We start from the raw sequence: 22,895 nt of genomic DNA on the forward strand, positions 1-22,895 counted from the left end.
CCATTTTATCTGAAATCAAGCCCCGATTAATTGAAAGTTTTGCTGTATAGTGTATATTGAATACATTACTTTAGGCATTTTAATGCTTAAATTTTACTGTTGATTTTATTTATTAATAAGAAATCAGAGTATTATTTGAATTTGATGATTATTTCTTTTTACTTATACCTCGAAGATCAAATATGTCACAATATTTTGATTATATTGAAGATGAGTTTTTTTAAGTATTTTTTTTAACTCCTTTGAATCCCAATAGGGACTTATAGTTCAGAGATCAACTATCCCAAATTTATGTTTTATATTATGTTATTCTGAAATCTGTGTTTAAAGTTTTTCCAAATCCTAAAGATATTGGTTTGCATTTTAATTTGGGGAACATATTTGTCACATGGTTTTATTCAAAAGTGCATTTTTGTTGTCATGTCTTTTAAAAGCAGAGTTATTATAATTCTAATTACAAATTTGTAGTTATATCTGTACAAATATGCAAGAAAGACACTATGCAATTGTTTTTACCTGTTATTAGATTTAATAATAAGATTAAAATTCAGAAATTAGGATTTTAAATCTCAGTTTTTACTTAAAGATTCCTACCTATGAAAAGGATTATGGGCTATAAAAAGATCCTATTGAAAGAAGGAATAAGGCTATAATTTTTAATTAAATATATATATTATTTTAGATGCATATTTAAAGTGCATAAATAACAATATTTGCTACACATTTAAAATTGAATTTTTATGTACTACTTTTTTTTCCTTCTAATTATTGTAAGCAATTTTTTTTTTTAAAATTAAATATACCTACTTTTATACAAACCAACCAAATACCATCTTATTTTTTTATAGTTGAAATAATAATTGAATTGGAAATCATTTTTATACCCTATATGTAGTTTAACATTTCTGAAAAATTTAGGTATGAGTTACATTTTCAATTAATGACAATTTATTAAAAAGGGGTTTAATACTTGCAATGAGGTTTTTTCTATACATTTCATGTACAAAAAATTAATATATCATGATATTATGGCAGAAAATATTTTGCAATTTAATTATAATGAAATTTATGAATGCTAAAAGTTTGATAAATTTTTAAAGCTATGGAATCTTAAATTCATTAACTTAAAACTTAACAAATTGAACTTTGTTTTCCCATATTCATAATTAATATTGCTGTTTTTTAATTTCTTCAAAATTATATTTGTGTTTTACTGCATAGTTTATATCTCTGTATTAAATAACTGTCTAAATTTTTTTTTAAAATTATTATCCTCCTAGACATATTATGGTTTTATAGTTTTCAACTTTTATAGATATTTCATATGTAAATTTATTATAAATCCACTTTGTGTATTTACGTAAATTTACCTTATGTTACCTCACTTTCAAACTCTATAGAATTTCAAATACTTTAACTGCCATAAATGCGATACACACTTCAAACTGTGAGGAAAAATGTGTGTATAGAGTAGATATTTTATCATAAGTGTTCAAATGCTCCGTCCTGTCTGTCTTCTTCTGTGTGATGATTTGTTCAACTGATTGAAATTGTTCTACTGGAGAAGTGAAACGTTTGGAGATTTTGTTTGTTTCTCTGAAAAAACAATAAAAGAAATTGTTACTCAGTTCCTTTGTAACTATTTTCTGGTTTTATTCATGAAAAACAAAAGATTCTTATTATATTTTATGTACTTTAGCAATATTTATTTTCTGCTGTGTAAGTGTATTAGAGTTTTCATCCTCTGAGGTTGCTGGTTAGAACATTATAACTAAAGTGTGTACCTACAAAAAAATGCTCGACTCTACATGCCAATTTTTTTTAAATAAAATTCATGGAATAATTTTTAATGCAATTTTGAACAATATAAGTAAGTTAACTCAAAAATATTTTTTTGTTTTTAAATATATAGTACTAAGCATTTAATTTGAGTTCCTCTAAAGAAATGTTATAATGTAGTCACCCAAGCTGCAAAATAACTTGGACCAATATTCATGAATCTTGGCTCGATAATTCGTTATTTGCCCTTATTTTCCAATATGGAATTGTCCGATTCACCCGACATTTTGCAGCTACTTTACAACCAATATCGGCCCTACATATAGTTTTTCGATTTACTTAATATTTTATATTCTTTATTTAGCCAATATAGGTTCTTTATTGGCCGTATATAGGCCGATATTGGTCCTATATAGGACCAATATTGGCCCTATATAGGACCAATATTAAAAGACCTGGACATCCCGATATTGGTCCTTTGGGGCATGTTCATATAGGTCCCTTATTAAGCCAATTTTGAGCTCAACTGGGGACAAGGTAAATTTTTTCCTAGGACAGATTGTTTCTTTTGCAGTATTTATTTAACTAATCTACTCGTGAATTTTTAATAAGCAGAAATGTTGTTTTTGTAATCCCATATTAAATTTTTAAATTTCAGTTAAACTCAGTAAAACAATTTATAAAAAGAACATATTTTAGAATTTTAGTTATCACCCTATGTTTGTTTTAAATTTATATCTCCTAAATAATGGGCTGGGTGTGATTATTTTTTCTCAAATCCGTCTTCTATAAAAGTTAATAAACGCAAAAAGAAAGTTTAAAAGTAGAGTGTTTAAAATAATTCATTCCTTAATTTTTTTTATGAACTGTGTAAGGTAAAATTAATAGGCTTTTTAACTTTTGTTTTCTAATTGTGAGGCTCTAAATCTTTGCATTGAAATTCTATAACCATATTTTTTATTAATTTTTTTATCAACTAATTCTGTGTATCTAGTATTTTGTAAAGTCACTTTAGTAAGGTTTTAAAATTTAACTAAAATAAAAGAATATTATGCCACATATTTAATAGTTTTAAATTGATGTTTGTATACAGATTATATGCAGTGTTAGGTGTAAAAATAATGTACCATAAGCAATAAAAATTCCGCTTTAAATTAATGAATTCTTGAATTTAACTTAAAAACCCATGCTTGAAAAATCTGTATTAAATTTGTTTTAAGAGGTTTTTGTAAAGTGTACGTTCCTGATTCTTGCTCTTAAATTATGCTACCTAAAGTTTTTATTTTTAAAATTACATTTATTATTTAATTATGCATTTATTATTTAATTTTTAATTATATATACAGTCCCTTATTTAATTTTGTTTTTACTGCTTGAAGTATTTTTTGTAATATTCGCTATAGAAAATTTGTTTTCAATATTTTTACTTCTTGAGTTGAAACTGGCATTAAAAGGAGTTGTTTTTCATATGAAGGTTCCTGCTTTTGGTAATATAGTGATTATTCAGAAAAATAAAAAATTTCTGAATTTTTTCGTTATGATAAGTTTTAAGCAGGATAAAAAGCCAAAATTGATTTAATTTCTGAAAAATCATAATATTCTTCATAAACAGTGCTATTTATTTATTATCAAATGTATGCATATAAGTCTCTTACTGTCACTAGTAAAGATAATAATGATAGTTTGTTGAGAGTTGGGGGAATTTTACTGAATTTTCGATTTTTATTTGTTGCATAAGCCATGATTATGTGTATGGGTGTAAGGATGCGCTCCCAGCATAGTGTCAAAAATACGGGTATTTCTCAATCTAAATTAGCAACATAAATGCATTGATGTATTGTTTTCTTTTAAAAATACATAAGTACACCAAATCATTAAAAAAAATGCTAATTTTTTTTTATCTGAAACTTGTATATACCTAGATCTAGAACATATTTTTCTTTAATATTCTTTTCTAGGAAATACATTAATTGATTTTTTTATGATCAGTTTTTTTAAATGTCAAATAGGTAGATAAAAATTATGGTGGCAACATGATGTAAACAATTTTAGATTTGATTCCTATGATTCATCTGGAAAACAAAGTTTAAGCATTGGATATGTCTTGTTATAACTTCTATTTATTATAGATTCATGATGTTTTAAATAGGTTTTTTCTTACAACAAATAAAATAGATTTTTATTAACACTGGTAGGTAATTGGCTTTATAAAAGTAGCTTTCATTTGTAGTCTTATTTAGAACATGCCTAATGGAAAATTTCATCTATGGGGTATCTTTTATGGAGAAAAAAAATTTAGTTAGAATTTATTTATGGATTTTTTAATAGAATATGATTGGATCCTACATCGTTTGCGAATCATTGTTTTTAACTTTTTTATGAATTCAACCTCAGTCACGCATGAATCCAAATGTAGTTCATCTAGAGGTTTAGAAACTAATATTGCACAAAATATCCATTTCATTACCTTTACTAGCATGGCCACCGAAGATTTGATGCTTTGCCGGTTTCTCATTTGGCATTCTAAGGAATGCCTAGGAAATGTGTGAAATATAAATCATTTCATACAATGCCGGCTAGTTTTAGGCATTCTATTGAATGCCGGATTCCAAATTTTGCCGGTAACATGTACATTAATAGATGCCGCGTGCGAAGCAACGAGTGCTTGTGCCCGGCATTCCTTGACAACAACTGTGCTCAGTTGCAGCTGCGTTGGTAACTTGAACGGTCAGTTCTGTGTCTCTTAAAATACTCAAATTTAACAAATCCTCCTCCATGCAAGAGATACGTTTAGTGGTGCGTTTTTAGTTGTCAAAAAACCTGTCTGCTGCATACATTCACTGGCAGATTTGTGAAGTAGCAAAATTCCTGCCATGCTGAGAGGGAATTTCGCTACTCTATGACAATGACTCTCTCAGTTGCTCTGATCCCAGCTTTGTTGGACTCATTTAGTTGGGAAGTTTTGGACCACCCATCTTTAATCTTTTCCGATATTTCAAACATCGTTTCATCGGCAATCACTACAACTATGTCGAAGACGTGAAAACGGCCGTAACCTCTTGGTTAACGTAGCTGGTGGCAAGTTTGCATGAAGAGGGTATTCTAAATCTAGTAGTGAAGTATCATAAGTGTTTAAACAAACTTGACGACTATGCGGAAAAAAAGAGAAAAGCATGATGAATCTGAAAATAAATTTGCTTCTTGAAAATTTTCTTTTGTTTGGTTTTTATTTTCAAACGGTTCTTACTTTAAAAAGAACCCTCGTATATAATTTTTAAAAAGGAAATGTAACTCATTTTGGGATTTTTTCCTTCAAAAATTATTTATTTACTAACATTATTGCACAAACAGAGACGTTGATATTGCTTTCCGCTATTTAAGCTTTCTCAGTTGACCAAACTCTTGACTGTTTATTCGACAAAGCTTTGAAATGCCCATTTCCTTTTTTTATTTCTTTTGTTTCAATAACCCTGAAAGAAAAAAAAAATATATATAAATGTATTAATTAAAAAATAAAAGCATTTCTTATACAGAGTGAAAAGTAAATTAATATTATTGTTTAAGTGCTAAAGAGACTATATTAGAATATGTTAATGCTCGGAATTTATAATATGTATGGTTAAATTTTGGGAGAAATGCAAATTGATACTTTTTGCAAATTATCGCGTGCAAACTGTTGGGTGAACATTAGTTATGCTCTACGCATTTGGTACGGAAAAATCTTTGCTCTCTGAGATCTTGCGCAAAACCTAAGTACGTGATCGTGTGAGATGCTAAGCGAAGGTGTAAATTCTCTCTTAACTGTAATAACTAGCCAACTAGACGGCCACTTGATCAGCCTGACGAATTCCTATAAGCTAGGTAATGCAACGTGAGGGGAAAATTTTATGTATTAACTTGCATGATTTTTATTAAGATTTCCATGACTAAAATATGTAGTTAAAAAATTTATTTTTTTTAAATGAAGCGATACTTTGTTTTTCTTAAGAAAATAAATAAAATAAAACGAGTATTGAATTTACCCTTCGAGAATATATAAATGAATTTCATCGAAAGAAGCCAAAAATTTAAAACTTTTTGTGTTATAATTTTTTTAAAGCCATTTTCCATTGTGTGTGTGTGTTTTTTTTACTATTAAAAGAGTGAAATTGGAAAATTTAGTTATTTTAAAGCTAATTTAAAATTGCACGTTTGTAAAATTGTGTTGCTGCTGCAAAATTAAAATTTCTGATAACACTTTCATATAAAGTCATAGTTTTCACATCAAACTATATTACTCAGAGCAAAAAAATAGCTTGAAGGTCAAAAAAACAAACGTAAGAATTAATGTCCGCATTAATAACATTTGTAACACTCCACATACTTTTTAAAAATGTGCAGCGTAGAATCTAATATTTTTCTTGAAATCTTTTTGCTTTATGTGGGTGATACGTGTGCGCGTAAAATGTTTTTGGTGGTGGCTGTAACATTTTATAATATGCATTTCTATAAAAATACTAGCGGAAAAACAGTTTTTCATACGGGATAAAGAAAAGTAAATAATAAAAAATCGGTTGTTAATCAAAGCTACAAATTCATGCACAAAACTGAACGACATATATCGATAAAATTAATAAAGCTAAAAGAGCAAATTCATTTATTTTTATTTCATGAACTTCATGGTGGCTTTCATTTATTAGATATAACAGAACGTGATAATATAACAATATAACAAGTTCAACTCATCCAAATAAATATTAATTGTACTCTATCATTTAACAGGATATTGCTCGTAATATACTATTAAGTAAAGATTTACCACAATCACGCGATTTTCTCCTGCGTTTATTCCTTTCAGGGGACCGTAAAAAACCTATCATAGTACCAAAGTTAAATGCTTATAATAATTTATTTGGTATTTATTACAACAGCGCCTATTTACGCAATCCCAGTTGTACCTATTTATTAAAAATAATAGAGCATCATTGGTGTCAATAATAGTTAGGCAATTTTTTACCATTCTTTTAAATGTAAGCGCAAATTTGGGTTGGCTGTTCAACAATGGTTATAAAATAAAATAAAATTCCTAGATGAATCGGATCATGATCAGACTGTACATGGATGATGAGTTAGAGTCCCGTAGCCTCAGGCTAACCGTGGGAGGTTTTCATGGTTTTCCTCTCCATATAACGCAATTGCTGGTTAGTTACTTCTAAAAATCTTCTACGAAGGCAAAATTTCCAATACTTGATCCAGAAGCTCCCTTGTCTTCCGTATTGGATCAAAATTACAAGACTGCGGAGTTGAACATTAGTAGCCGTAAACTCGAAATTGGGTCGGCTGTTCAACGACGGTTATAAAGTAAAGTAAAATTCCTTTTAATGAATAAGTTCATTTCCTCCTTTAATTTTTTAATGCCTGATTTTTTCTTTATTATTCCATTTGCCAGTGATTTTTAATTATATAGTTTTATAGAAACACACTTTTAAAATGTAACTTAACTATTATAAACACCAGGCTTCAGATAACATTATAAATACTAATTTGGTGACGTAGACCATGTTCACATTGGTCATTGAGCTATCTGACATAAAGAATTAAAAGATCGTGTAGTGAACTCATTTTTTGATTAAATAGTTCCATAAGCTATTAATCATCACTGATGTTTTCTTAAAAATCAGTTGAAAAATCAGAATCGTCTATAGTTTAAAATTTAAAACATTGGCTATCTTTAAACCACTCAGGAAATTCTAATTTTAAAATTTCTCTTCCGAATGATCTAAATGAAATTTTTAACATTTTTTAGAATTAGGGGCTAAGTATTCTCCTTTCAGCCGCTGTACAAATTTCAAGATGGTAGCGCAAATGGTTCTAGAGTTATAAGAAAGAGACACAGACAAAATCATTTTATTATCATAGATATACACTATTCAAACTCATTAATGTGACCACCACTTACTTTCGTCGTGAATCGTGAATCACAGAAGGCAGGTGTCATCACATTGCAGTAGAGCGTATATAAATGGTGTCCGTCGGATGCGGAAAACATGCTATTGTTGGCAGAAACAGAGAGATTTTTCCGACGTCCAAAAGGGCATGATAGTTGGTTTTCATGTTAAAGATGGAAGCATTTCCGGAAAGGCTAATTTTGTAAACTGTTCGCATGCTGCCAAGTAAAAGTATAGCGTGCCTGGCAAATTGGATCTATCCAAAATCAGCGACGGGACAAATGTGGTGCACCACGGGCCATGGATGACAAAGATGAGGATGCGAAGATGTTGTTGTCGTATGCCTCTTGCCAATATTAACAAGCCTTTTTTAAGGTAGAGGAGTGAACTTCTCCTTGTTTTCCAGTGGCACCATCTATGGTTAAGAATTCGATTTCTGCCTCACACATACGATACAGCCCGTTTTACTGGGAGGACACATTCATACACCATCCATCCATCTACAGATCATAATTTTACCTGAATCAGAGCACGATCAATCTTCAATCTTGTACCCCCAGAGGTATTGATTTGTTACAGGAACATGGAGGACTTTGTGACCCAGACAGATTTAGCGTGCACCAGTCACCATTTTGTACAAGGGGAAAACGTTTTTGTTATTGTCATATTCGATCAATTCATGACATATTGGATCAAAATTATACACTACTAATTAAAATAACATAAATATCTTAAGGTAATATGTATATTTATATATTTTTTTAAATTCCACTTCCATAAGTTGCCACGTTATCCTGTGTTCTAATTATCAATAATTCTCATATAGAATTAATTTTGCATCTTTATAACAAAAAGCAGACTTAGCGTTGTATAATCTATTCTTTCAAGAGTAATTTTATAAATAAATTATAGAAACAAGAAAACATACGTAAGTTGTTTTAAATTTTATCCCTCTATGTTTAAAAAAAAGTTACTTTTTCCATTCAGAACTATTTCAAAAAATTTTCGTCGAGCGTGTGTTTTACTGTCATATCTCAAATCCTACTGTTCGATGAAATTTTGCACATTTCTTGATGCGGTCAAGGTTATGAGTTATTTTTATTCACTTATTTTATTCGAGTTGTTTAAATTTATTTATTAATTTTATTATTAATAATAAAATTTATTTTGCGCCCTATAATTCAGTTTAGAGAACACTAGTAGCGGAGGAATTATTTTTATGACATGTTATTTGTGCGTTCATTTCTTGATAATTTCAGAAAAAAGAAAAAACCATATTTGCATAAATGTGCGTAACAGTAAGGGTTTGAGTGGGGCCAAGAAGAGAGTCAGTCTGATAGTGGGGAGCTATTTACTATTGCGCGTTATGCATTCGTTCTTTTGATCATTTCTCATTGGGTTTATTTGTATTTATAAACGCAGGATTTATGAAATCTATTATTTTTAAGTACAAAATTTCATGCATATGACAAATTCTTTACAGTTGGTAAAATTTTGAAAACTCATTACCCACCTTCCTTTTAAAAGAAATGGTCCTAAAAATCCAATTAATTTTAGGTAATAACCTAAATCAAACTCAATTCTAAAATTATTTTTTGCGTACCATTGCTAGAAAAAAGTATCCTTTAAAGACTAGTTACTGCGTTAAAGATCAGCCAAATTTTGGAAAATGAATAAAAAATATATCCATATGTGACATATTTCTATTGTTCGCATTTTTCCTTCTCTCCTCTATATTATTTTTTAAAATAAAATTCTATATAAGAGGTACTCAAAAAATATTAAATATGCCTTCAAATTTCAGAGGAATTTTCTTTTAGTAATTATACTTATCGATATGCATACTGTTAATAACTATACTTCTCGAGGAATGGTTTCTAATATGTCACACTCTTTTTTTTTAAAGACAAGAATTGGAAAGTTATAATTATGTTCATTATTATACACTTCATCATTTGAAGTTGATTGAATTTATAAAAGTCAAAAGCAACTCATTGTTTTCCCAAAAATATAAAAATTTTAACAAATATGCAAAATTCAGAAAAGCTGTCCTAATATAAGTGAGTCCCAATGTGGTATCAAAACATATTAAATACGTCAGTTCTAATTTTTAAAGATTTAAAAAAAAATCTAAGATAAACGTGTCCATTAATTTCTTTCACAACGTTGCTCTGATATCTCAGTATGTTAGTCATCGAAAGAACGACTTGAACAATATTAATTCGCAGCATTTTTATTTTCATAACCATTATATAGGAATTCTTTCACTGGAAAACTAAAAATCTTAGATCCTAGACGAGTCTTCTCTACAATTTTGGCTTGCAGGTTGCTACTTTGGCAACACTTCGCTGCAATTTTCTTTTCTCTTGCTTGTTGCAATGGTCTTCTGTAAGTATCTGATGTTAAACACTGAACTGATCCAGATCGGGAAAGTTTTCTTTTACATGCTATATTGTTGGGTTCTGAATTGGCTTAGCCGATTGAAGAATGAATTTCATGTCTTCTGACCAACAACTTGATTTGTGGAGTTTCATTCTCTGGCAGAAGAGGAAGATGTTCATTTAAAGTCGATATATCTCATCGCCATTCGAAGTAAATGGATGAGATTTCACAATAAAAAGCATAGTTTCTAATTGTGCGAGGAAGTTTTTTTTAATTTTTTTATTTTATTTCCAATGGCAGACATGAGGCAAATTTGTCGCCAAGAACAATATAAAGAAAGAACAAAAAACGGAAACAAGAGCTACAAAGTTTGTGCGAGAAAGTATCTCGTATAATTATACCACAAGCTGCTTAATACAGCTAAGCTTGGTTCGCATATGTTACATAACTATGTTATTTAAGAAATGCCACTTCACAAAGACGAGTTAAAATTAATTCGACCCTGCTTATTTTTAGAGAATTTTATGAAGAAAAGGAATGCAAAAATATAAACAGAATATTCACTCACTTTTGTCTGATAATAATACATTTTAATAGCGAATTTTAAAACTTTTAAACAAAACTTTTAAAATCTTCAAAACAAGACTTCTATTTTCTCACTGTTCGTGGTCACATAACCCTCACATTGTATTTTAATCCATCTTTCGGCTACAGTCCGCATACCAGTGATATATCACATATTTGTCATCTTTTCTCGATTGGAAATAAATTAAATATTCTCATTGGTTTAATTAAATATTCTCATCTCTCTTTAGACTCTGCAAAACAAAACAATAGCAAATCTCTCTTTTGATATTTTTAAAGCTTGAAAATAAAACAGCTGCGACAAAATACCTTTGTTTTTTAGCTAGTTTTTGGAAAAAAGTAAAATCTTATGAAGTAGAATTCATTATAAAAAAATAAAAAAACAGTCCAGAATCTTAAAAACAGTCTTTTTTTCCAATTCCAATATTATAAATAAAAACACAACTTTCATTGTTCTCTAAGTGTATCATTAAATACTATTACTTACCTATTTCAAAGTTTTCGAGTAAATATTAAGAAATCATTGTCGTTTCAAATTATATTTAATTTAAATTTTCAAACGCAGAATTTGATTTAACAAATTTATTTTCTTTTAAAAATCTTCATAATCACTAAATATATCTCTATACATAACAAAAGAAATTGTCGGTTTGTTGTTTCTTGCCTTCTCATTCATCAGAAAAATCACATGATATGGTTTTTAACAAACATAGATGATCCATTATTAATCTCTGCTGTTATTGGTTTTTAGAATTGATTCTTATTCAGAATTAAAAACTATAAATGGTGTTTGTTTTTATAATAAATTTTATGCAAAACTGTGCCCAGGTATAAAAACATACAATAATAATGTATAGAAATTGATTACCTTAAAATTGTAAAGCAATATTAGGAATTAACATTTCGCACTGGCAAAGAGCCTTGATGGCTCAGAGGATAGAACGTTCGCCTTCTAATGAGGTGAACCGAGTTTGAATCCCTCCGATGTTTGTTCGATGCGAATCCGCATCCAACTTGCACCGACCACAGTGCTGACGTGAAATATCCTCAGTGGTAGACGGATAATGGGTTAGAACCCCTTTGCCGCCAGGCTAACCGTGGAAGGTTCTCGTCGTCTTCCTCTCCAAATAACGCAAATGTGGGTTAGTTCCATCAAAAAGTCCTCCACGAAGGCAAAATTTTTCCCAGTACTTGATCCAGGAGTTCTCTTGTCTTCTGGATTGGGTTCAAAATTACAAGGCTAAGGAATTGAACATTAGTAGTCGTAAACCCAAAAGTTGGGTCGGCTGTTCAACGACGGTTATAAAATTATAAAATATTGCTTGGCAAACGAACATTTAACGAATTTTTAGAGGTACCGAAATTTAAATTAAAATATTAAAAATAAGTGTATGGGGATAGTTATTATGTAGAATGATTGAGTTTGAATTTTAACCTTATAGAATCGGGTTCTAATCGATGTTAATAGAATAAAACATTTTGGAATCTTTTTATTGAATAATTTTTATTCTAAAAATTCTGTTTATCGTCAAGAAACAAAAATGACGTCGTGGCAACTGTGGGATTTGGGGAGCGAATCGAGCGGTGGGTCGAAGTCTTTTAATGTATATAAAAATATATTCATAATTTGAATTGAACACTATTCAATTATACTCCGTTACAAGTTAAGAAAAGACCATTGCGATATAGAATTCAAGTAAACATCCACGGCTGCATATAGCTCCGTTTTATTTCGTCATCAAATTACACAAATATGGTTTCAAAACAATATAAAAGCTTTTAAAAGTTAAACACGTCAGACAGAAATTCAATTCGTGCTATCTTTTACGATTATATATCGTAGATAGAATTATTAAAAAAAGATTATAGTTTAGTAGTCTTACCGGAATCCTAGACTTGGCAACATATTTCGAAAAATAAGAAGAACATTCGTTCTTGGGAAGAAAAAAAACTATATGACGTAGCAAGAGCATTGGATATGATTGGGCCACTAAAAATGGCGCGTCTTATGCTAACATGTCCTTAAAAAATCAAGAATTCTTGCTTTTGTTTCGCTGTCGAAGATCGTTTGCAAGAAACAATATTTTTTATTATTCTTTAATTAGTTTCTGTAAATGCAAACAGAAAGACGTAGATTTGTTACGATTTTTAGATATCATGTTTATTAATTACTATTACTTGTTAATTGATTATTCAAGAAGTTTTTATTCTCATTTCACACGATTTAAGAAAACCAGCAAAAATGAAGGCTGTGTAACGTCGTTCCAAGAGTTGGCGATGTTAATATTGGTTCGCGCTGAGAGCTTGTCATCCTTTTCGTTTGTACTTTGATGCAAACAGGCTCTCTCCATAAAGATAATGGTATTTTCTCAATTTGCAACAGAGTATAGTGCTATTATCGCTTATTACAGAGCTCCCAAAATGTAAAACATGAAAAACTAAGAGTAGTAGTTATGAACAAAATAAACGTAAAAAATATCTTTCATAAACCAAAAACTTTATTCTGGGTATTTATTATCATTAAAATTTTATTGTCGGCGAAGAGAAAGATTACGTTTGATTAAAATATTTGATACGTTATTCCAATAGCTCAAGTACAAATTCAATGTAAAACAGTGAAGGAAATTTAACTTACGAACATTTGTTTTAATTTTATAATTTATATCTATACTACACTAACTTCTTATATACTTTCTAATGTTTTATTTACCTGTGACTGTGTGATACCTTCATTTAATTATTGTTTTTAATCAAAATCTCAATAAGGTGTAGAACATTCGTTAATGCTGGAGTAGCGTGTAATGTTTGCGCTGCTAACTTTGGTGCATTCGTCCAGCAATCATTTTGGGAATAAACGAGCGAGGAGTGGACTCGCCTCTTGTTATTTCAAGACCAAACAGAAAATGATGCACGCAATCCAAGAAACAAATAAAGGCGCTAAACTGAAATACAATAATCGAAATTATCACCAATATGATAGTGTTTAGAAATCGAATAGAAAAAGCTTACGATTCTCGTTATTCAAGCCATTTGAAAAAATTCAATAAAAGTTCAAATTCAGTAAAAATTCAAAAAAATTTAATCGATAGACTGGGGTTAATCATGGTGCGTAGCGTTTTTAAAAAGTGCTTAAAGGTGCTTCTTTTCGATTTTTGTTTTGTAAAAGCTCTTAAAGGTGCTTTTCTCATTAAGTATTTTTAAAAAGTGCTTAGTTTTCCCTTTTCGAAAGTGAGATTTTTTTCTCATGTCGATTTTCACCACGTATGATGCAAAATCGCGCTTTTCACATTGTTCTATTCAACGTTTTCACAATTCATTAAACCACAATCCATTTTGGCCTACCATCGGTTCATAGCGTATAAAAGCGCTAATCATTTTACATGTTTGATGAAATACTTGCGGGAATCGCATGTGCTTCTTCTGAGCAAGAGTTGGTGAGATTTTAGCACTCAAATGTGCAATTCTGCTGCATTTTGCAAAATATTCTCAATTTCAGTCTTCCTTTTCCACTCTCTGAAATCAAACCGAAAAAACCGAAAATATTATCAAGAATATAGTGTTTTGTCAGAAACTAGTTATTTTATCATGATCATGTAAAAAGTCTTTGAAAATTATTTTGCATTTTGTTAATGTATATAGTGCTTAAAAATATTTTTTGAGTGCTTGGAAAGTACTTAAAAGGTTTTTAATTTTGTTAAAAGATGTGGCTACTATTCCTGTTAATGCTTTTTGTAGCAGTTAATCATAAATTGCCTTTCGGCGACCGCTACCGATCCTTTTACACGAACTCACCGCCTCGAGGCATCAACCCTGTTTCCAATGCAGTCTTGGTCTATATTTGGTTTTCTGTCCTCCTTACTGATATACACAGTATTTTTTAATGTGTTATTGTGAGCCGTGGTGGCTCAGGGGGTAGAGCGTTCGCCTTCCAATAAGGTGAACCAGGTTCGAATCCCAGCGATGACTGGTAGATACGAATTCTGCACCTGGCTCGCACCGACTACAGTGCTGACGTAAAATATCCTCAGTGGTAGACGGATCATAGGTTACAGTCCCGTGGGAGATTCTCGTGGTCTTCCTCTCCATGTAACGCAAATACGGGTTAGTTCCATCAAAAAGTCCTCCACGAAAGCAAATTTCTCCCAATTCTTGATCCAGGAGTTCCCCTGTCTTCTGGATTAGGTTCAAAGTTACAAGGCTACGTAGTTGAACATTGGTAGTCGTAAACCCAGAATTGGGTCTGCTGTTCAACGTCGGTTATAAAATGAAAATAAAATGTGTTATTGTGTTTTCAAAGTGCAAATTAGACAAGTCAGAATATTGTACTGACTTGCCGATCTGGATCTTCGCTTTGTTCATGCGGACTCTTAATATTTTAGTCTCATTTCAGGCTCACTTCGTTTCAACCGACAGAAAAATTTCTCCACAAATCGCATTAATGATATAAAAATATTTTAACGAAAGTTTTGGTTCAAGAAGGGAAAAGAGCTTTCCGCGCAAATTATTATCTCTACTCCCCAACATTACTTCACACCTTCCTGCCTCGCAGAAATCATTGAAAGAGTAATTAAATGTTAATTCTATGGGAAATATATTAAGAATAAAAAATCGCTGCCTACCTTCAGGTTTAATTTTGTACCTGTAAGTGCTACTATTTGCCCACAGTCTTCCAGAAATATAAAAATAAGCATCCTAGTTTATTTCTATTATTATTTGTCATATTATTATTCATTATTTGTTATATATTTGTTATTATTATTTATTCTTCGTTGTCCAGTTGCCCTCTTTTGGAAATTCACCGCTTTGCGACTCCTTTCATCGTTTACTTTAATTGTGCTAATACTACTAATATTTTAGATCACTCTTTTTATGCTTTCCTTTCATTTTTTCTGTTATATTTCCTTTTACATTGTATAGTCTATTTTTAGTGCTTTGACCTATTTTTAGTTTCTGTTAGGACATGCAGAAATACAATTTTGTCGTTAAAAGCTTAGTTCCCCCTCAAAAGCTCGCCATTTTGTGTTTCCTAGTTGTTCATAAGTAGATGTTTGATAAAATAAGTTTTAAGAGGTTCTTCAGCTGGCATATTGGTTAATCTTCAGAAACTCACCTCTTCACTGCTCCACTTTGATCTAATTGCCTTTCGCAGCATTGCACAGGATGCTTGTTTCACCCTCCTGAACTTGCAGCTGTACCTCTCCTCATATCAGAGTTTCATGCTGTGGATTTAAGAAAAATAATTTATAGCATATTTATTTAATTAACATTTAGTTTTTGTTGAAATATTGTAATTTGTGAGTATAATTAATTATTTGTTACTTTAATTAAATTTTCCTTCCCCCAAAAAAATTTTGTCATTTTAGTATTAATTATTCATGATAACATTAACTCTAAATTTATTTATTTATGCTTAATTTTTATTGAAATTTAATTATTTGAGAGATATATAATGTTTTTACTATTCTTATAAACTTTGAAAAAATATTATAGAATTTTAGTTAAAATTATATTTCTAAACAATAGCATGGATGTACGAAAATTTAAATAAAAGCTCAAAAAAATCGCGTTTTGTGTCTTAAAGAATAAAACAACGTAAAAATAATTTTTGCAGGTGCATAATTTTCGTCCAATTATTCAATAATTATTAAACGGGAAGTAAGTTATATTTACTTTTTAATAAGCTTTGTGTAAAACTACGTGCGTTTAAAAAATAATGAATACAAAATTTTTTAAAAATATTAGAAAAAGAAACTTTTGAATTATCACTAAATAATCCTTTTGACTAAAAACATTTAACGAGTTTTATAATATTGCAAAATTAAATAGAAATATAAAACGCAAAATTGTAAAAAAGTTGCAATTGTAACCCAGTATACTTGTTATGACAATGAAGCTTTGATTTTTTAATATTGTAATAAAGTTATTACCACGAACTATACTACACAAGGACAATATGATCTGACGTCATCATTACGCTTTTCCAAAAGTTTCTCCTAGTCCAAAAGGGCCAATGCGCCTTTTAACAACACTTAAAAGTAAACGGTTTGTTGCTTTGAATTGTTGACATTCTACGGTTATAATTTGATTCTATCATATTTTTGTTTATTTCTGTGTGATTAAATCATGAACGATAATTATATTCATAACATGAACCAATAAAATACTTCTGAATATCATTAGTTTTAAAATTGTGTTTTTCTAATTTCATTCCAATAAAAATTATTGAATAAAGATAGGATTGCGTGAATTTATGTTAGTGTTTAAAGAATTTTTCACATTGTTCATTTCTGTAAAAACATAAAAAATTTTTCACATTGTTCATTTCTGTAAAAACATAAAAAATTTTCTTGATCACTTCCAAAAAATAGTTTTTAGTTTTAATTCATAAAAATTAGTTCTGCCATATTTTTTATTTTTATATTAGTATATAATAAATTCTAATAACGCTTTTCTATATTTATTCCTTAGTTTTGAAGGAGTAATGGTGTGTGTCGTCCATATAAATATGTATTTTATTTAACGGTGAAACAAATTTAAGAGCAAGAGAAATAATGAAAATGTTTAAAATAAATCGTAATTCACTTTACAAAAGTTGTTTTTGTCTTCATTAACACACAACATCCTTAAGGCTACAGTGGACCTTCAAAAAAAATTTTTTTTTTATCTTTAAAAGTGAATTTTTTTCTTCTTCCAACATGTATCTTAGCTAACTAATTATATTCTGAAAGTTTAGAAAAAAAATTTCCAGCCATTTTTGAAAAATTCAATTTTTTTAAATAAAATTTAATAATTTTTAAAATGCTCCCAACGGCTTTTATTTTGAATTTTTTAATTTCTGTTTTTAGTTTTGACTTTAATAGATATATCTTAACAGAAGTCCGGATGAGGAGCAACAGTACACAAATTAGAATTATAAATATAGAACAAAATAAATTTTAAAATTAAATTTTCTCTAAAACAATAGATTTCGTGATAAATAAATACCTATAACTTATTTGCTATTTATGATAATTCAGAAATGCATCCTAACATTTATTCTAACATATCTAGTAAATGTCATAAGTAAAAATCAAGGCAATTAGATGAAAACCGAGCTCCCTGGAACGTTTTGAAAAATTGAATATTTACAAAATTTTCATTTTGAGAAAAACAGATTTTTGTAAATGACAATTTCACTTTTATTTACTATTTTATGTTATTTTTGTTGTTCTAAGCAATTGATTATGTGCGAATTGCTTGATAATAAACAAAAACTCATCATAGTGACAAAATTTCAATTGTCATTTACAAAAATCTGTTTTTCTCAAAATGAAAATTTTGTAAATATTCAATTTTTCAAAACGTTCCAGGGAGCTTGGTTTTCATCTAATTGCCTTGATTTTTACTTATGACATTTACTAGATATGTTAGAATAAATGTTAGGATGCATTTCTGAATTATCATAAATAGCAAATAAGTTATAGGTATTTATTTATCACGAAATCTATTGTTTTAGAGAAAATTTAATTTTAAAATTTATTTTGTTCTATATTTATAATTCTAATTTGTGTACTGTTGCTCCTCATCCGGACTTCTGTTAAGATATATCTATTAAAGTCAAAACTAAAAACAGAAATTAAAAAATTCAAAATAAAAGCCGTTGGGAGCATTTTAAAAATTATTAAATTTTTTTAAAAAAAATTGAATTTTTCGAAAATGGCTGGAAATTTTTTTTCTAAACTTTCAGAATATAATTAGTTAGCTAAGATACATGTTGGAAGAAGAAAAAAATTCACTTTTAAAGATAAAAAAAAAATTTTTTTTGAAGGTCCACTGTAGCCTTAAAGAATTAAAATTTTTAGCATTTCATAGAATTAAAATAAAACGAATAGCCAAACGATTACAATGAACTTTATAAATCAATTCAAAGTAATAAAAGAAAACAATAAGATCATGAATCAAACTAGTAGTTAAGTTTTTTGGCGTAGTGCACCTTTAAAATCGTTAGGACTAATGTTGCCATTTTGCTTCGCATTGAAAAGAAATACGCGTCGTCTTTTTATATATTTCTATGTAATTAGCAAACCATCAATGACTCTTATTAAGCTCTTCTCAGTTCCCTAATAAAAAATAAAAAAAAGAATTATATAAGATTCTCCTAAAGGAATAGTATTCAGCTAAACTTTCCTTAAACACTGCAGAGTGTTCTTTTGTAGGAGTATGATCTAAAATTCTCATATTTTTATTATGTCATTCTTATGTGTGGTCATATTTTTAAATTTAAACTTCGGCATTCCTCTCTTTTTATGGCCATCTGACTTCACAGTAACAGGGTGAACAATTTTGACATTACATAAATATAAAATGAGTAATGGATATTTCGCTCAAGTTAGTGTGGATCACGTGGTATACGATGGTTTCATTCGAGGGACGGGTAACCAATCTAATTTCAGCATCTCTACTTTCTTAGATCTCTGACTGCTGCTGACTGTCATTGTAACTAACTTTTTGACCAATATATTAAAAAGGAAAAGAAATCACTTAGTCTGGAAAGTGTCCATCTTGTTCACTAGTGTCGTAGTTACTTTCTAAGTTTCATACAAAAGTACTGATTTCACTGTTGTACATTTGAATATCGAGATAGTTCTAATGTTTGTAGTTATCCAGACCCTTTGTAGCATTAAAAAGGCATTTTATGCTTTGGTACTAATGTCTTAAAAGTGTTTAGAAAGAGAAGGGCAGCATGAACTAGTTCTCAGAATCATCTGGTTCATGAGTATTATTTTTGTCAATTACAACAATCTAGCTAAATCATCGGAAGCTCTCCTGATTTTGAGTCTGTTAGTGGACATTGTTTCCTTTCATGCCTTAAATAGAATGAAAATGCCTGGAGGACAGGCTCCTTGAAACAATTTCAGAATTCTTCTAACTTCCATAATCTCTTTCCCATTCTGAAGTTATGGAGTTTGAATCTGAACTCAACATCACTTTCTGGGATAGAGGAAGTAAACGTGTGATGGATGATTTATTTTCTGTGAGTTAGTCTGGTGAATTCAATTTGAGTCGTTTATCTTTTGTCCCAAAGTGCATCTTCTGGATTCAATCCACAAACTCATAATTTCTATTCGAAAATGAACAATTAGTTTCAATTAACCAGAGATAATATAATAGTGTTGTGCATAGTTCATAATAATGTAAATTTTATAGACAGAAATTTGGAAAGGTTAAAAGATTGGCTCCTGCTGTTGCAAATTAACAGTTGCCAATCACGTGAAATATGATTTGTTATGCATAAATGCTTTGTCGAAAAATAATTAGGAGAAGTCTAGAAATTATTTTAAATGCATCAGCTTAGATTTAATATGTGGGTATTAAAAGCTCTCTTGGGGTTAACTTGAGTCGCTATCTTGAAATTACTTGAAGGAGGAGCTAAAATAGGGCAATTTTGTTCTCCGATATTAAAATGATTTTTGCTTTTACATAAAGTTTTTAGTTGTAAAAATCTCAGTAGATTAAGGATCTAAGTAACAGCTTTTGGTTGTTTTTATGAGTAAAATATGGATCCGAGTGCACTTTGCAGCGACTTGTCGACGCACAACAAATTGGACAGTTCGTATGAGTGTTAAGAATCTGCGACTACATTACAAGTCGATAATAGAAATTGTTTTCTCTCTTAATACTTATAACTAAAAATAATCAGGTGTTCATCAACAATCTTAAAAATGTTTGTAAACCCGATATGTTAGGCGTTAAATCTAAAATGTCACACTTACACCTGACACATTTTTAAGCTAATGGGAGTTTTTTCATTAAAGTCGGCATGGCCCAGAAGAGTACTTTTCGAGTGTGAGAGATATACTATTTAATCCCATAGGTAGATACTTTCGAAGGTGGATTTGTTCTCAGTCCTCTCACAGGAGTTTCCTTGTTCGCTTTATTTAAGGCTAAAAACTTGGTAATGAAAAATCTGCTTATGCATTTTATGGATTGGTTATTCAACGTAGAAATTCGTGAAGTTCAGGCTTACTTTCATCCTGGAAAAACTGAAAAGTAGCTCTAAAGTTTTTAAAACAGCTCTGAAATTTACCTCTTTGTCTTTCCAATTAAAGAAAAAATGTCCTTTTTGTTATAGAATCTTAACTAATCGGCACCAATTGGTAAAATTTACTGATCTATCTAAATCTTTTGTTTAAAGCTGTCTTAAACTGCCTGAAATTACTTTTTCTGAAAGAGCTCAAAGTTATCAAAAACCTATAAGTTATAAACCTTTTTGTCAACCTCCCAAAACATTTCGTACATCGATAGATTTTTGTAAAATTTTCGTTCAAGTAATTTTTTTTTTATAACCGTCGTTGAATAGTCGACCCAATTTTTGGGTTTACGACTACTTATGTTCAACTAGTAGCCTTGTAATTTTGAACCCAATCCAGATGACAAGGGAATTCCTGATCAAGTATTGAGAGAAAGTTTGCCTTTGTGGAGGACTTTTTGATGGAACTAACCCGCATTTGCGTTACGTGGAGAGGAAGACCACGAGAAACTCCCACGGTTAGCCTGACGGCAAGGGAACTCTAACCCATGATCCGTCTATCACTGAGGATATTTCACGTCAGCACTGTGGTCGGTGTCGTAACGACCAGCCATCGCCGGGATCGAACCCCGGTTCACCTCATTGGAAGGCGAACTCTCTATCCCCTGAGCCATCGCGGCTCTCATTCAAGTAATTCAAAAATATTGAGAAATTCACAACAAAATAAAATTAAGAACTTATTAATTTACTCTCTGTATTAAGAATATCGTAAGGGCCGCCGCCGCTGTTATGAGTGTTCATCTTGACTTTGCATTTTGTTTTATTGCGCAAAAACTATAAGTCTTATTAACTTGAAATTACTGAGGTGTTTAGAAAAATTTACTGAGGCTGAGATAGAATTAAAAAATAAACATTCGATAATTTTTTCCAGAATTACCATAGGGGCCGCTCTACAGGACGCTGGAATGAAATTGTTGATTTAAAATTTGGCATGCTGAAAGGGCCATATTTGATTATAAACTCAATACAGAGTTGTTGTTTTTTTTCTTCGAAATACGGATTTATTCGAAAGTGTCTTCCAATTTTAGGTGTCTTTTTTTAGAATTATTTTTTTTAATGTTACATTTTACTCTGCTGCTCAAAGTTTAGAAACTTAAGTGTGTAGAAAAGTGCACAATGAGTTCGATAGAATAAAAAAAAAATTACGATTCGATTATTAGTTCGAGAATTATTTACTGTTAAATTTGTACATCAATACCCCCCAAAAAATAAGGTTATTTTTATATATTATTGACAATTAAAATTACTTCTCATTTATTAGTTTATTTCGTCACGTATTCTGCATTCCATTCAAGTTCAATTTTTTTTAAAATTACATTTGATTATTTTTCAAATCCAACTGTCTTTTCATTTCGTTACGATCAACATATTAATAAAAATTGCATACATAAAATTATAATAATTATATACTTTCTAAACAAATTGATATTTTTTTAAATCGATTTTTAGAAGAAAAAACTTTTTAGTGGATCGAATTGCAATATGATTTATTTCCATTAAAGCTGATTTTGAGAAAAAACAAATTTGCGCACGAACATGTACTGTTTTTCTGTATCGCGGCCCTTCTTCTCCATTGAATAATAACTTTCGGGGAAGTGGGGGTATAGATTTTCTATGTTATTATGTTATTAATTCTTCCAAAATTTAGTCATCCTTAAAACGCAGCAGATGGCAATTTCGTAAGTTTTGAAAAAAATTTGATGTAAACCGTCCTTTTCCTTGATCTTCAATGATGAATGAGAAGCGATCACGGGGGTTGGTGAGGGAATCCATCTAGTTCAATAAAAAAGAATCAATGTAAAATGGTTTTTATAATTTCTGTCTGAAATTTGATTTTCTATTTAATTTTTTTATTATCAATTCTTCACATTTTTCGCACTTCTTAAAAACGGACACTTCTTAAAAAATCGCATTCATAGCGTTAACAGCTAGCTACTTCTATTTATTTTTATACTATATGCACAAAATATCCATTTCTCATGCATTTTTTTGTATTTAAATAAAATTAACTTTTTCATTGAATTTTGGGACATCAGATTACCTTAATTGGAAAATCTGTGGGAAAAAAACTTACGGAGTACGTTAAATTTATTTATTTAATTTTTAAATTTTGCTCGTTAGAAAATGGTATTTTGTTACAGAAATACTTCATA

The 22,895-nt window shown here is 29.8% G+C and overlaps 1 protein-coding gene and 1 long non-coding RNA gene across 9 annotated transcripts in view; one reads left to right on the forward strand and one right to left on the reverse strand.

The window, feature by feature from the left end:
* The window catches only part of LOC107448785 (multiple PDZ domain protein), a 684,699-nt gene that overhangs the window by 405,811 nt on the left and 255,993 nt on the right, over positions 1-22,895 (forward strand). The window lies entirely within an intron of this gene.
* Positions 5,083-22,895, reverse strand: part of LOC107448786 (uncharacterized) — a 53,754-nt gene continuing 35,941 nt past the window's right edge. The window contains exons 3-4 of the long non-coding RNA XR_015435536.1: positions 15,784-15,892; positions 5,083-5,249 (exon numbers count right to left, since the gene is read on the reverse strand). This is a non-coding gene — a long non-coding RNA (uncharacterized LOC107448786). The remainder of the gene's footprint in view (positions 5,250-15,783; positions 15,893-22,895) is intronic.

Source organism: Parasteatoda tepidariorum, chromosome 7 (genome assembly GCF_982258835.1).
Source record: "Parasteatoda tepidariorum strain Cologne lab strain chromosome 7, Ptep-v5.0, whole genome shotgun sequence".
Lineage (NCBI taxonomy): Eukaryota > Metazoa > Arthropoda > Arachnida > Araneae > Theridiidae > Parasteatoda > Parasteatoda tepidariorum.